Genomic DNA, 14575 nt, shown 5'->3' on the forward strand with positions numbered 1-14575 from the left:
CATGGCTCTGTGGTGTGTGGCACAGTATTCACCAGCTGTGGCCCAGGGGCCAGTAGGCTACATTTAAGCCCTCCTTCCTTAATTTATTCCCAGTGACTGACTTCCCTGGGAGCGGGGCAGAAGGCATAGCACACTCACTGGAAGCAAACAGCACTATACCACTGTATGAACTCAAAAAGACCCGAATCTTCAGATCTAGTTTCTCACCAATCTGATCCCCAGACAACCCCTCAATACAAGTACATCCCCAACTCCAAAAACTCATCAGGCCATTTTATTGTCAAATGATGTTAAATTGTTCTAAACTTGAGGCAGTAACATTTGTGGTTTTTTACCGTTACAATTAGATATCAGCAAAAATTGCAGATCCAGAGCCTTTTTATTTCTCTGGGATGCTTGATCCCCAGCGTACTCTGGAAGGGCTCTGCAGGCTTTGAGTCAAGCCTGTGATTCCCCACCGCAGCCGGCCCAGCTCTGTAAGGCTACGTTCAGAAGCAATTGCTAGATGAGATCTTTAATTTGTATTTGACAATGTTCAACTCATGTGCACAGTAGGTGGGTGGGGGAATTTGATGGCTTTCAGATTGTGTGGGGGAAAGGGAAAAATAGACTTTGTTCTGTATTTGGCGTGAAAACGATTAATCTATTTTATACTCTTTTAAGTTACAAAATGGATGTGGAGCGAGAGAGACTAAGATTTTAATCTTTCCACTGAAGTAAAATAATTAAAACAGTTTCACAAACTCATTTATTTTCACATGAAATATTCTATTTCAGGCATGTTTGAAAAAGTGTTTCAGAAGTTAGTGATTTAAAGCAAGCAGCTGCATACTGATAACAGGGGAAATATCTCACTGAGGCTTTAGATCACAGGAATCCACTCAGCAAAGGAACTAATTTTTCTTTCTGATTTTGAAAAAGAAAACCCCACTGGTTAGAGTGCTAGCCTGAAATTGAAACACATATCTGCTTATTTTGCAAAAGAAACATTATAAAAATGGGTTGAAAGAGCTGCAGCTCTTTTAATAGCTCACAAATGATAATTTACTGCAAAGAGAAAAGCTACTGAATCTTCCTCCTCTGATTACTATTCATTTGTTATGTACGGAGAGAAGATGTGCCACTGATCACATGTGTATTTTAAAAACTGACTGATTATGTACTCTGTGCTTGCTATTGAAGTTATTGTCACGGAGGGGTGACTGCAGTGGGTTATTTGCCATCATAGCGCTCGCTGCTGTCTGCTGGTCTCAAAGTGGAGACTCTACCGCCACAAATACCTCATGCAATAAGTTCTTGTCATGATTTCTTTCCCATTTAATAGCCTGCTCATGTATCTTAACCCCTGACAGCTCGGTTTTATCAAATGATAAAATGTTTTATCACACGAATCAACGCTTAGATGGGAAATGTGTTTTTGGAGAACTGGTGATGACTTACAGGTCAGTTTGCTCAATCTGTTTTTCTGCCCTTGGACTTGTCATGCATGAAGACAAACAAATCCTGGCAGCATTTACATTTGATGTCCATCTAGAATAACTCACCAGGTCAAAGAATTATCTCCGTCTGACACCTGGGGTCACCAAGGGGTTTTCTGGGCCAAAGAGCGCCAGTGGCGGGCAGGCTGTCTCTCAGTCAGGCTCCTTGATGGCCCATCAGGATGAAAAAGAGGTTCTCTCTGCTGTGAGAAGTTTTCACCTACAGATGTCTCCTGCAACATTTGGGCCCATGATTTTCCTGGCAACTTTTCAAAACTGGGCTTTTTCAAAATTATTTCCATACTCACTCAATAGTTGGACATTTGGAGTTTGGCAGACTTGGAGAAAAAGGTCTGCAAGGGAATTCAGGGTTCAGAAAGTCACACTCGTGTTATCAGTATTTTAATTTGCCCTGAACTCAGACATAAGCCCAGGAGGAATCATTAAATATTGTAATCTGTAGATCACAGGCTTTCATAAAGTTACTCTTTGTTGAGGCCCCAAAAATGTTTGTTTGATTACTCATTTCTTCCATGAGAGATTTGATTATTGATTTGAAGACATCCAGACATGGAAAGACCTCCACTTCTCTTCATGGTTTTTTTCCAACAGCTAATCACTCTCATTTGTTTTTCAATTAAATCTGTCTGATGCTGGCTTCCATCCATCTATTCTAACAACATCTAGCTCATGAAGTAAGGCAGCTTTGGGTAAGTCAGGGTCAGGCACTGGCAAGCTACATCCGCTCAAGCAAAATGCTCCACAAGAATGGTTGTTAGCATTTTTAATTATAAACTATTTATATATTTATTTAAATTATTTATCATTTTAAAAGCCCATAGTGATTTAGTGTTTTATATAGCATTTTAAAAGGCATTGAACACTATATGAGCATATGGTTTTATTTTAATATTTCTCTAGGCAGGTATTATTGAGAATTGGCAAAATAAAGAAAACTACGTATTTGTTCTTCTGCTTTGTATAATGAACATCTGCATTCTTGTCTACCTCAAGTGTCTGTTTATGAAGTTAGAGAAATCCACTGTAGGCCAGAACAGCACTGGAAACTCAAAAGAAATACCAGCCTGGCTGCCTAAAGAGCATGAAATAAAACTCAAAGATTCACCTGTCTCTAACGAAACTCATAGGAAAAAACTTTGAAGACCCAGCTATGGCATTCAATATCTGTATTTTCATTAGAAGCTGTTTCTTCTCCGCCAACTCTACCCTGAAATCAGGATGGACAGAGAAGCTGAGGCCTCAGATGCTCAGAAGAAACAAGAAATGCAGAGAAAACAGCAGAGAGAAGAAGAAAAAAACCCGCTGGGTCTGCATCCATCGAAACCTATAGAAGTTTTGTGCTCAGTGCTAATGTATGCTCTACTGCTCTGACCGAAATATGTCTGCTACACAGTCCCCTCAGATTCGAGAGCTATTATTGTCACTCTCTATGTCAATGTCACTGCGCTGGGGTGGGCCCATCTGCTGGCTGTTTACAGGCTGGGTTCGGAAGGACGGCACCATAAGGACATACTGAAAACCTGAGACGAGCACAAGAATGCTTTGTAAATCCACCAACCTTGGAGCCCACAGATATGTAAAATCAGGTAGAGAGCCCAGGGGCAAGGGTGGGAAAAGTAAAAATATTTTAAAAACCCAAACAAACAACCTGCAAAGTACTATTCTAGAAAGTTACTGTCATCTTTCTAATAGGAGTTTCAAAGGTCCCTATGGAACAAACTAGCCAAGAGTTGTATTAATAACTGAGACAATGGTCTAACTTCTTGTTGTTGTTCTCCACCATGGAAGAACAACACTGCACTTAACTAATTGTTGTGAATGAATCGATTACACAATTACCACTAGTGCAGTTATCCTATTATGCCCTTTCACACAGCTAAAGGAAATCAAAGACAATCCATGTAGATCAATGTGCTGCACCTTTTCTGCAGGATACTCTGGCGTTGCACTAAGTGCTATTTCTAGAGATTGCCTGCAGTGGATTTAAATTCTGCTTGGGTTGAATAAAGAAAAGATAATGTTGCTTCAATCTCTTTGAGTCATCTGGGTCTTGTTTTGAACATATTTCAGGAATATTCACATGCTTCCCATACATACTGTAAGAGTATTTTTGTAACATAAAGTTCTCCTTTCTAAGGTCATTTATTTTAGTTTCAGTGCAGCCATGCTGATAAATGAGGGATAAAGGAGCATGAGAATTTACTTCCTCATTTAGTCACGAGCTCCAAGCAATGAACTATAGTCCCCACATACTAAGAACAGTTTTGCACCAAATCTTACATATGGAAACTCCCATGACTTTTAATTAGCAGAGTCAGGAACTACAGGATTCATCTCTGAGGCCACCTCTATAGCCTTTTATTATGTTATTCCTGAGGGCAGCAGAGGCTGAAGCACTCCGGTATCTATACTGCAGCCCTTTAGGGCACTCTGGCACACCCTGAGCATGGCGTCTACTCCCAAGCCCTTGCAGCTCTCTCCCAGCTTGTTTACATTACACGCATCCGGGGCCCTAACAATCTGGCCCCACACAAACAGCTCTGCTTGGCTTACATTACTGCTTGCGACTGCCACTTAACACAAAAAGGGAAGAGGTGGGGAAACCCTGAGCACCTGTGTGGACTTAGACTTTATTCCATTGCAAAAGTCAAAGTCCTTTGGTATTGCCTCCCTTAAAAACATCTTTGCTTTCCTCATTCCCACGCTTTGCTCATATCCATGCAACAGGGCTACGAATAAGTGCATTCTCATGGTCTTGATGCCCTGTGAAATTTCAGTCCAGTGTGAGTTGTCCTGGAAGCCACTGTGGAGCCAAGCTCGCCATGAAGACTGTGATAACTTGCCATGGCAGGAGAAGCACAAACAAGGCTCGCTCTCTGTTTTTCTAAAAAAGCAAAAGAAACCAAGGAAACCCACTGCAGGGCATTTTGTGATGGGGGGGTGTGTGTGTCACTAAGGGTGAGTCTAAAGGATGGCCCCTTTAAGAAGGGAAGGACAAAAAGCTTGCAAACAGAGAAATTAGCTGTTTGTAGAGCTGTGCAGGGCTACTGGTTAGTGTCAATCACAGATCCACCTTCTCTGTGCTTTCTTAGCCTTCACGTCCACCATGCAGCAACTCATTGGGTAGTTCTGGTAGTTCCAAATGGGAGCCAGGCCGTGCAGTAGGCACAGCCACCACAAACGCTCTTGTTAGATGGCTTCTGTGTCAACACTAGCTTTGGCAGGGGTGGGGTGGTCTTGCTGGTATATCCGTCATGCCGTCTTGGCATGCTGGAAGGTCACTTTCCAGATATCCATTTACCCAACTGGGAGAATGTACTTCCTGGCAGTGACCACTGATCACTGGGCATAGAAGGATGTAGGAGCTAGAAGAGAGATGGTGGTGCAGTCAGATGAAGAACATCATCCGTCCAAAATCAGCAGCACAGTCCCTCACCCCTTGCACCCTGGAAAAGCCACTGCTCCAGAGGACAAGTCTCAAGATCCCCCTTTCAAAGGTCCCTTCAAAGCAAATCTTGCAAGAGTAGACAACTGGCAAGCTTCTCGGTCTTCCCTGGATCTTTGCTTGGGCTGATACAAGTGTGCAAGGCAAGGCAGGGGTAAAAACCCACTGACTAGTGACAGAACTTTCTGCCTGGGAAACATCAGACTGGGGTAAGACTGTGGGAGAGAGCAAGCCTTATGGGAGAAGCTAGTGATGTCTTACTTTCTGGGGCATGCCAGGCTGCTCGGAAATAGGTTTCTGGCATGTACTCATGGACAGAATTAGCTGGTGCCAGGCCCAGGAGGGAATCAGCTCCATGTGGCTCACGTAGCACCATCAACCAACGTGGATAAACATTGCAAGCCTGGGACTGGGGAATGGAGGGGTAGGTGTCGGGGCACCAGGGGAGGCAGCCAGCCAGCCAGGGGCTGGGAACTGAGCCGGGTCAGCACCTTACAGCAAATGGCTTGCATCCAAACAAAGGCTGTTCCTGTTAAGGTCTTTTCTGACTTTGTATAAAGTGGCTGTGGGAAGCTCTGGCTTGCTCCGAAATGACACAGGGGCCGAGTCTGAGGACAGGAGCATGGCAGGCACCTTCTGCAGCTGCAGGCACGGGAGCACTGGGCACACACAAGCCGCATCACCCTGTCACCCGCTTCTCCTGCTGCTGCTGACGGGGGAGATCCGGGTTCAGTGGCCCTCTGATCACTGGTGCAGGAACAGGGAACCATCTTCTAGTGTGAGGAGGGCAGGTTGAGGGATGTGAGAGAGGGTCCTGCTGTCCAAGCAAGGCACCCTGACCAGTGCTGCGGCCACACTGTGCTGCCTGGGAGTCCTGCCACCGCAGGGACGCCTGCCTGCGGGGAAAGCTGGCCCTGGCACAGCTCAGCTGAGCCAGCACTCCTGGCCAGGGAGATGCTGGCTGGGACAGAGGCTCCCTGGGGCAGGGATACCCCGAGTGACTGCGGCTGCGGGTGACCCACTCGGGAACAGAGCAGGAAGAAAAGCAGAGAGTGGCAAAGAGCAGCAAAACGTCATCACGAACGGGAGTGTGCACCGTAAGCACAAGCAAGAAGCAATGGAAGTTGATGCAGAAAGGCCAAGGGTAAAAAAGACATGAGCAAGTGTATGAGCAGAATACCTATGCTTGCAGTCTTATTTTAAGTCAAAATATTTTCTTCCCTCAAAAATAAAAGTTAGAAGGAAAAGGGAAAAGAAATGTGATATGTACGGCTATGAATTAAATACCTTAATCTCAAAAGACCAAAATGGAAAAAATAAAGCTTGTTTTAATTCTTGTTAGATTCCCTTTTCAAAAGACACCTGGCTTTGACACTCTGAATGCATTTAATCACATCTGTCCTATTAAGCAACAGAGTGAATGACCTAAACTGTATGAAGATTGCTGCTGACCCAAACATGACTCACTGGGAATAAAAGCCAGCCCCACTAATTACTTTCTGTAGAGCGTTCCCAAAAGTGCATTATTCACACTGAAGTTCTAAGCACGTTGTAGTTCACGAGGTGGAGGTGGGAAAGACCCTCTCCAGGCAGAGAGCTACGCCCTCAGACTGAGCAGGCATAAACTTGTGGGAGAGGGGAGTGACAAAAACAACACAGAATCCAGTAGGACTGATTAACTAGCTTCAATAGAAGTGCTGCCATCATCATAAAGGGAGACACGATTAAATGTACAGAGAACTTGCTGGGAATCAGATGACCTATAATCAGTTATACATTTCGATACTTACTCTGTTCCTGTCCATAGCCTGTGCCTCCACCTACATCTCTCCTGTCTGGTCGAGTATAAGCTCATCAGAACAGCAAGTGTCATACCCAGTGACACTATGCGACTTCCAGATTTTTACAGACCTTCTGACCTTATGTGACTGTTATAGCTAAAAGTGATAATAAAACATATTATATCTTAATGAAATAGTGAATTACTGCATAAATATTTTACTGTATGTTCACAAAAATATTACAAAAACCCACTCGGTGCATTCCGTGCTAGACTTTTTTGTAATGAACATGTTAAAAGGGAGCTGTGTTATTATTCTGAATTATTCTGAAAATACTCACCCTGATTATGCAGTAGTAGGCATGCGTAGTTGATTTGAAGGAGCTAAACCTTGCATCAAATTTCCCCTGGGTACTGTGTGAAACTGCACAATAAATGAGTGTTGCTGTAACTTAAACAGATACTGACTCTTCGGAGACATGAAAATAAAAATGTTGTGGTGTTAAAATGTAGCTGTGACAGGTCTATTACGCTCTTCACAAAATCTGTTTTGTTTTTTTTTTAACAGTAGCTGTCTTAAAAATTAATGATGCAGACTTTCAGTGTTATCTCATTACTGATGCACAACCCAGTAGACTCAGAAGAGATTCCAGCTAGATGGGTATGCCCTCGGTGTGTGGGGGAATGGGCTCCGCTCACCAAAAGCTCTCCTTCTGTGCAACTTTATTTTTCTACTTAATCTATAGAGACTTTACATGAGATCTTCCACCCTGCGTCCTTCTTTTCAGCTGCCAATAAGGCTGCTTTAGATCTCCGTCTTGGGTTATAGGTTCCATCTGATAGCATAAAAATAGGGTTTTCTTGATTGAAGTTTGGAAAAAAACCCAAATATTTTAATCTGTGAAGCAGAAAAAACCCTTCTTCTACAGCAGCTTTCAAACTTCCCGGTAATATCTGAAAAGATCCAAACAGATGAGAACTTTCCTCCATAAAGACGTATACAGCATTCAGAGCAGTGAAACTCTCAGTGTAATTATTATGATAAATTCCTGCCGGCTTATTATCACTGAATAACAATGCAGGAAGTGAGTAGCTTTTAGCCTTTTAATTTGGACTTATTTACAATTAATTAATCGCTGTAGTCATATGTCAAACATGTAAACCAGCTTTCTAAAGGAGTGCCTCTGTGATTTAACACAACTTCTTGCCCACTCCCACCCAGTCAGCTCCCTCCAGCCCAGAAAAAAGCCTGGGAAAGTAGGTAAAATCGGCATTCTGACCCACAGGCCGGCGTATTTGGCTCTGCCGGGGAGCGCAGGACGTGAGGGAGTACAGTTCAGCGTCCCTCACCCAGCCGGGGCCTCAGATTTCAGCAGACACAGGATAGCTGATGGATATATGTACATCCAGTATTCCCAGTACTCGGGCGAAATCCCAAAACTGATGTTGTTTTTTTCCCTTTACATCTGAATGGTTGTTTACACCACTTGAGCTTACGCTGCTAACATCAATCGATCCATCTCTAAAGGAGAATTAATGAAGATGTATGCTGAATACCAAGCTGGGCTGGCCGGGTGCCCAGCTGTTGGAATGCGTTTGCTCCCGCTGATGTGCAGAATTCAGATTTCAGAGTTATTCTTTCTAAATTAAAAAAACTGCAGACGCAGAATATCCAGTTAGTACTATAAGACTGAAAAATAACAACCCAGGTTTGGTCAATAGGACAAAGCGCTCACTTTGCCTGGGTGGCATTTTAGTGAGGGCGTTCCTAAAGGAGCTGTGAGATTTGATATGAAGTGAAATGCTTTCGTCAGCTTTCAAAGCGTCCGATCTCCCAGGAAAAAAAACCAAACTTATGTAGCTGAGTCTTACTTAAGTCTTTCGCTCAATAAAAAGAGCGCTATGGAAATTTCCTGGTTAGCAAATGTTTGAATTTATGCAAATTTCAGATCCTTACAATGCCGGTCACATATGTTAAAAGACGCACTGTAAGCTGCAGAATGATCTCTCTTTACAGAGGGTCCATTTTTCTTTTTTCCATATTATTTTCCTTTATATGAACGGTAGAAAAAGAAATGAAGTTAATTTTCTGATATATTTTTTCTTCTGAAGACTGAAAACCACACATTATCATTCTGAATTATAACTTAGCACCCTTTTTTCCCCTTTTCAGCAGCGGCTGAATCATTTTTCATCTCCCTGCTTTGAAATGTCCCAGAGCCACGCAGCTCCAGTTGCAATAAAAATATTTCTGCTGCATAATACAATGAAAAATGTAACATAAAAAGTTAAATAGGTATCTGCATCTGTTTTGGCTGTTTAGGCGTAGGTACCTGTTGCTAGCACCTCCCCGCGGAATAATCCTTTTTATTTTTATTCTGGAAAGCACTTCGGCACTGAGCGGCCTTAGCTGCTTTTCCTGGTACTGTTCGCTGGCTGAACTGAGGCAGGTGGCCGGCTGCTTTGTAAGACGAATGTTTATTCTTGCTAAAAGCTGTGCTGCGATACCGTGCATAATTAAGGGAAATGCGTTTTACTGGACTGTGGAAGCCAAAAAGCACATAATCGCATGCTTTATGTTTATTTATGTTAAGGTTCAGCTTTGGATCATCTACCCGGGTGACCACTTTGACTCCCAGCACGCCTGCAGCGTGCAGAGCGATGCCTTGCAACAGGTAGGTCCTGGTGCGTAGCAGAGCGAAAGCTTTACCGTTGCCGCTAAGTCGGCATCTCCCGAGATGCCGCACCACAGCCACGCTGCCAGCTGCAACTATCAGCGCGCTTGGCTAACCGTGGCTTTCTTTAAACAGGAGTTGATGCTTTATCAGTATTTAATTCAACTCAAACACTGGTAGAGACAGCGCAGTTGAACCCAGCTAAGCTTTGGTATCCTGTTGCCTTCGACACAAACGGAGTCGTGTGTCCTGGGTTCTGATGCGGGAACCAGGACGACAAAATGAAAATTACCCCTCGCGCGTCCCGCCGCGGCACCTGGCAACAGGGAGCTGCAGAACTGCTGCCCAGCCTGAACAACGTTTTTTTCACATTACCCACACTCTGCATATTTTTCAAACATCTGTACAGAGAGACAGCTGTATGTATGTATGTGTGTATAGACACGCACATGCTCTAACATGTGTGTGTGCAGGCACAATACGTATTTATTTATTTACACACATATTGGGCTGCTGTCACACTGGAACAAAACTGTATCTGTTCCCGAAAGTGATTATTTGGTCCCAGCCAAGGAGCTTCACCCTGCAAGAAGATCTGCTGTATTAGCTTCCAGTACTTTTGAACTTCTCTTGCTGGAGCAAGCTTAAATCCCTTTTACATAGCGGGTTTAGTAAGAAATTTGTTTTCACTGTTCTGAACAATAAAAAAATCATCGCAAGAAGCTCCGTGTGTTCCCGATGGAATTGTAAGCTCTTCAGGAACGGTTTTCACATCTCTTCCAGCAAAATTAGGCTGCTTTGTCCCAGATTCTTATGCTACCCTGGGGGGCGATTAAGCTGTTCAGAGGTTGCATCAAGTTCTGCACGGATCCCAGGGAGAGCATGCTTGCTCTTCCTGGCTGCAAATTTTTAGGTGAGAGGTTGAGCTGCTGCGCTGTGCTGTCCGCAGGCCAGCAGAGCCACGTCGGTTTGTGAAGAGACGGGACGCTGTGCTGCTGCAGGGCTGCAACGAATCATTCTCCTGAATTGGTGCAAGAGATACCACAAATCTTCAATTCACGGTTCTCCATGAAGCGCGGGCGAGCACGGTGATGCAAATAAGCACGCAGCCCAAAGTCCTTAAATCACTGTATTTACTAAATTACTTAGTGATATAGTGACATAGTACTTTTAGAGATCTTAATCTATTTTTAAACCAGCTATTAACAGCAAGCTGGTATGAAAGCGGCACCAAAGGAACTAAAGAGCAAGCTTCCCTGCTGTTACAAGCACCTATAAAATGATGTGTAAACTTCTAAGTTCAGATTTGACAGAGCGCTTGAGCATATGCCAATTTAAAGTATGTTAGAAGTCCCTTCGGCTTACAGCTGTGAAGACTAGGGAGGAAAAGAACACTGTCAACTACGAAAATATTTGAGAAAAGATCGCTCTCTGGAAGTGCATATTCACTAAATAATGTAAAGTTATTACGAATACTTCAGGTGAAGCTTTCTGAATCCTCCAACACAGCGGCCAAAGAAAGCTTTCTCAAACATAAATCTGAAAAGAACTTAGAGAATCAGATGACTTGAAAACTGATGAAAAAGCTGTAAGACACTATAAAACCCAGCAGGCGTCAAAGGGCAGATGATACCTTCTGCCAGCTGGGCTGACCTCTTCCCAGCTTCTCACACCTGGGGGCTGTTCTAACTCTTCACATTTCCACTCGTTCCTGGTGTACATGTACACATTTTCGGGCGGGTGGGTGGGTCTGATCCTTTAATCCTGAGAAATCACGCCTGCAGACACCACACATGGACATTCCAGGTTATCCTAGGTGTCGAGGGCTCCTGTGCTTCGAAGGCGTCGCGTACCTGCCAGAAGCGAGGGCGTTCTGCCCAGTTAGTAAGAACTGATTGAAAGGAAAAGCTGAGACGGGCTCTTCCAACCCCTCCGTACAAACAGCGAAGAGTAAGGCAGTAGCGAAGGTCACTTCAGCATCGCCAAGTCCTCCCAAGGCAGCCAGAGCACTAATCCTTCCTTCCCGTTGGTGGCATTCGCGCCGCCTCTCCGGCACCCAGCATGTTTCCACTCGCTACCAACATCTTACTATACATTTACAAGGAGTGGGTGGGTGGGGTAGGGTAACAGGGTCCTCTCTGCAGCACAGACAAGGAAGTATTCGGCAACTTAGCACGAATGAATAATTCAACAGTTTATTTCAGATGGAAGAAATTGGATCTGCAATAATTACATTTTCTGTATTTTGAGTGCTATAATAGATAACACAAAACGATGCAAACATTTTAAAATGCAAGAGTAATGCAAAAATGACTTCTGTTATAATACAAGGCAGATGTCGTCAACCAGCAGCATTTAAAAAGCAACAATAGGAAACAGGTCAGCAGAAGCACTAATTTATCTAGCGTCATAGAAATGCAATGGCTCTGCAGGCTTTTTTGTATTGTAAGACAGAAAAAAAAATCAGTTCCATATAGTCCAACCTCTGAAAGAATAACTAATCCACAGCTTTTGAAAAGCAGCTTTGTACACCAATTTCCAGGCAAAATGTAAATATGATTTGATTTCTTGCTGAGCATATTGCTCTAGTTTTTGTAATATTTGTGTTGGTTTGTATTTTGTGTATTATGTACGAGAAAATTAGACGTTGTTGAAGTGCCCGCTTTCTTTTAAACACTGGCACCGTTAAATCAAAGCTATGTTAACAGTCACCACTTAAGGGAAAAAAAACCACAAAGAAAGCAACAGTTGTAACTGTAGTAGGGCAAAACACTGCTTTGAAAAACGAGGCAAATAAAAATACAACTATGGCAATATATCCCTAAAGAGGTTTTCATGAAGCGCATGAAGTTCCACTGCACCAATTCCTTTAGGAAAAAAGTTTTGCAAATGTATACCCAGAGCAAGTGCTTAAACTACAGCTCAATATCGTTCAAGTTTAGGAGCTAGTGTTGTGACATTTGACTCTTTTTTTTCTAGGGAACACAAAAATATTCACTTGAAAACAGCAATTACTAGGCAACAATCACATATATGTATATATTTGTAACTACATCTTCAAGCAGGTCATTGAGGATGCATTTATGCTGCTCAAATTACTCAAAGGGCAGCTATGCATTCTGCATGAGCTGCTGAAGTGCGGCGTTATCAATTAGACTTTAAAAAAAATCTTTTACATTTCTGAAAATGGAAGTTCATTAAAAATTATAACAAGAATTAAAGAAGCTGAAATAAAATCCAGCCTTCAGATTACTCCCCTAAGAAAAATTGTACTGTTTATTTTCTAACCATTTGCCTCGACAGGGAAAAGTTATTTAGGAACGTTTTACTGATGAATCAAAGAGGACCAGGCATTGCAGCAAAGAAGTAAATATAATAATATCATAAAAAGAGAGAGATGAAACTTCAAATTAACTTGGAAGAATGATTAAGTGTGTAAGCAAGTACTAGGGCAGACATAATGAGATTCAAAAACCAAGCAATTAGCTAAATTTTCAAATTCATTAGAGGCTTATTAACCTAAACTGTCTGGAGAAGCTCCTGATATATGGATTCACTTGACTGCATGTATTCAACCCTCAGTTTTTCATCCAGAAACAGGTACCAATGATGCGAAATAAACAGAGCAAAATACACAAAGCTCAGAGATCCTCAAGTATGTTAATGACCTCCTGGGAACCTGAATGGAGGGAAACATAGAAAAAGTTTAGATCACAAAAGAAACTGAAAGACAAAGCAGAATGCTAGGGTTAATACGCAGACAAAAGTTGTTGCATTTTCACATTTGTATTTTCATTCTTTTTACAAGGTTTGGATTTTTCAAGTTGTTTGCATTTTTACACAGAACAAGAAAGAATTCTCTCCTTGATAAATCTACGGTCCTGGTCTCAGCTTCATCCTTCCTCTCAGGCCTGGGTTTTTAAATTCAAAGCCCTGAAAATATGACAACCAGTTGTGGTGCTGGAGGAAGGAACTTTGGCTGCAGAAGTGTACTCACACCTTCCTAACCAGGTGAGCTCAGGCAGCCAAACCACATTCGTAGCTCTACAAGAAAGGAAGAGACAGAATCTTAAGAAACAATTCTTTAGCATTTTTAAATGGTCAGCCATGGGGTAAAATAGATCAACCCTAACCTGGAACAATCCTGCAGCAATGAAAAACGGAGAGGATAATAGCAATAATGTTATGAGAGCATCTATTTTTTTGGGGTATACCTCAAATACTTAGGTACCAACAACCTACTAAAGAACACAGCCCAAAGGTTATTTCTGATACTAGATTTGGTCAGGAAACAAATTTTCCCCCATCATAAAACAAGTTGCTTTTATCATTGAAAGGCTAAACATTTTTAGATTTTTTTTTCAATGAAAACACAAATATTTTCACCACATGCACATTCCATAAAAATATTTTCAAATTTAAGTTAAATCTGTGTCTTCATAAAACCAGCTCAAGCTACTATATTTATACACCATATGAAAAGGTCTTATTTTAGCCTAATATTTCCCACCACAAAAGCATTTGAAAGATCGCTTTGTTGAAATTCGTGTACCACAGCTTTCTAATTAGAATAGAAATTCCTAAATGTTGGCTTGGGGAAATTCACCTTCTACAAGAAACGGTCCAACAGATCTCTAGCCCTTATAGACAAAACTGCTGAGAATTTTTACCTAATTCCTGTTCTGTGGATCCCATCTTCAACTTGTGTTCATACAATACCCTTACAGCAATGCTAGCAATTACTTTCACATAAAATAATATTATTATTACTATATGCAATGTATTTGTAGCTTCTCATTTGCTAAATGAAATTTGGCAACTAAAACTAAAGGTCAGTGTCAATGACAACACAGGAGCAGAGCAACAGGAACAGTTCTGCAGAACAGTGGAAAAGGCTCGGGAACTTCATTGCTGCTATTTTGCAAAAAACAGAATGAATGAGAATGATTTAGTATTAGCATCAAATGTCCAACTTCTTGAAATGTTAAATACTTCTCTCACGTTACTTTGTTGACATACCCGCTATTTTCACCAGCAAAACAAAGAAGAAATGATTATGCTATGATTTCTGAGACAACTTAGGAGGCTGTGCAACTTGGCATGTTATTCATAAAAACTAACTCTTTTTGCAAGATAATTTAAAAAAAAAAAATGAATTACAGATCCAAGTCCTTCC

Source organism: Phalacrocorax aristotelis, chromosome 2, assembly GCF_949628215.1.
Source record: "Phalacrocorax aristotelis chromosome 2, bGulAri2.1, whole genome shotgun sequence".
NCBI lineage: Eukaryota > Metazoa > Chordata > Aves > Suliformes > Phalacrocoracidae > Phalacrocorax > Phalacrocorax aristotelis.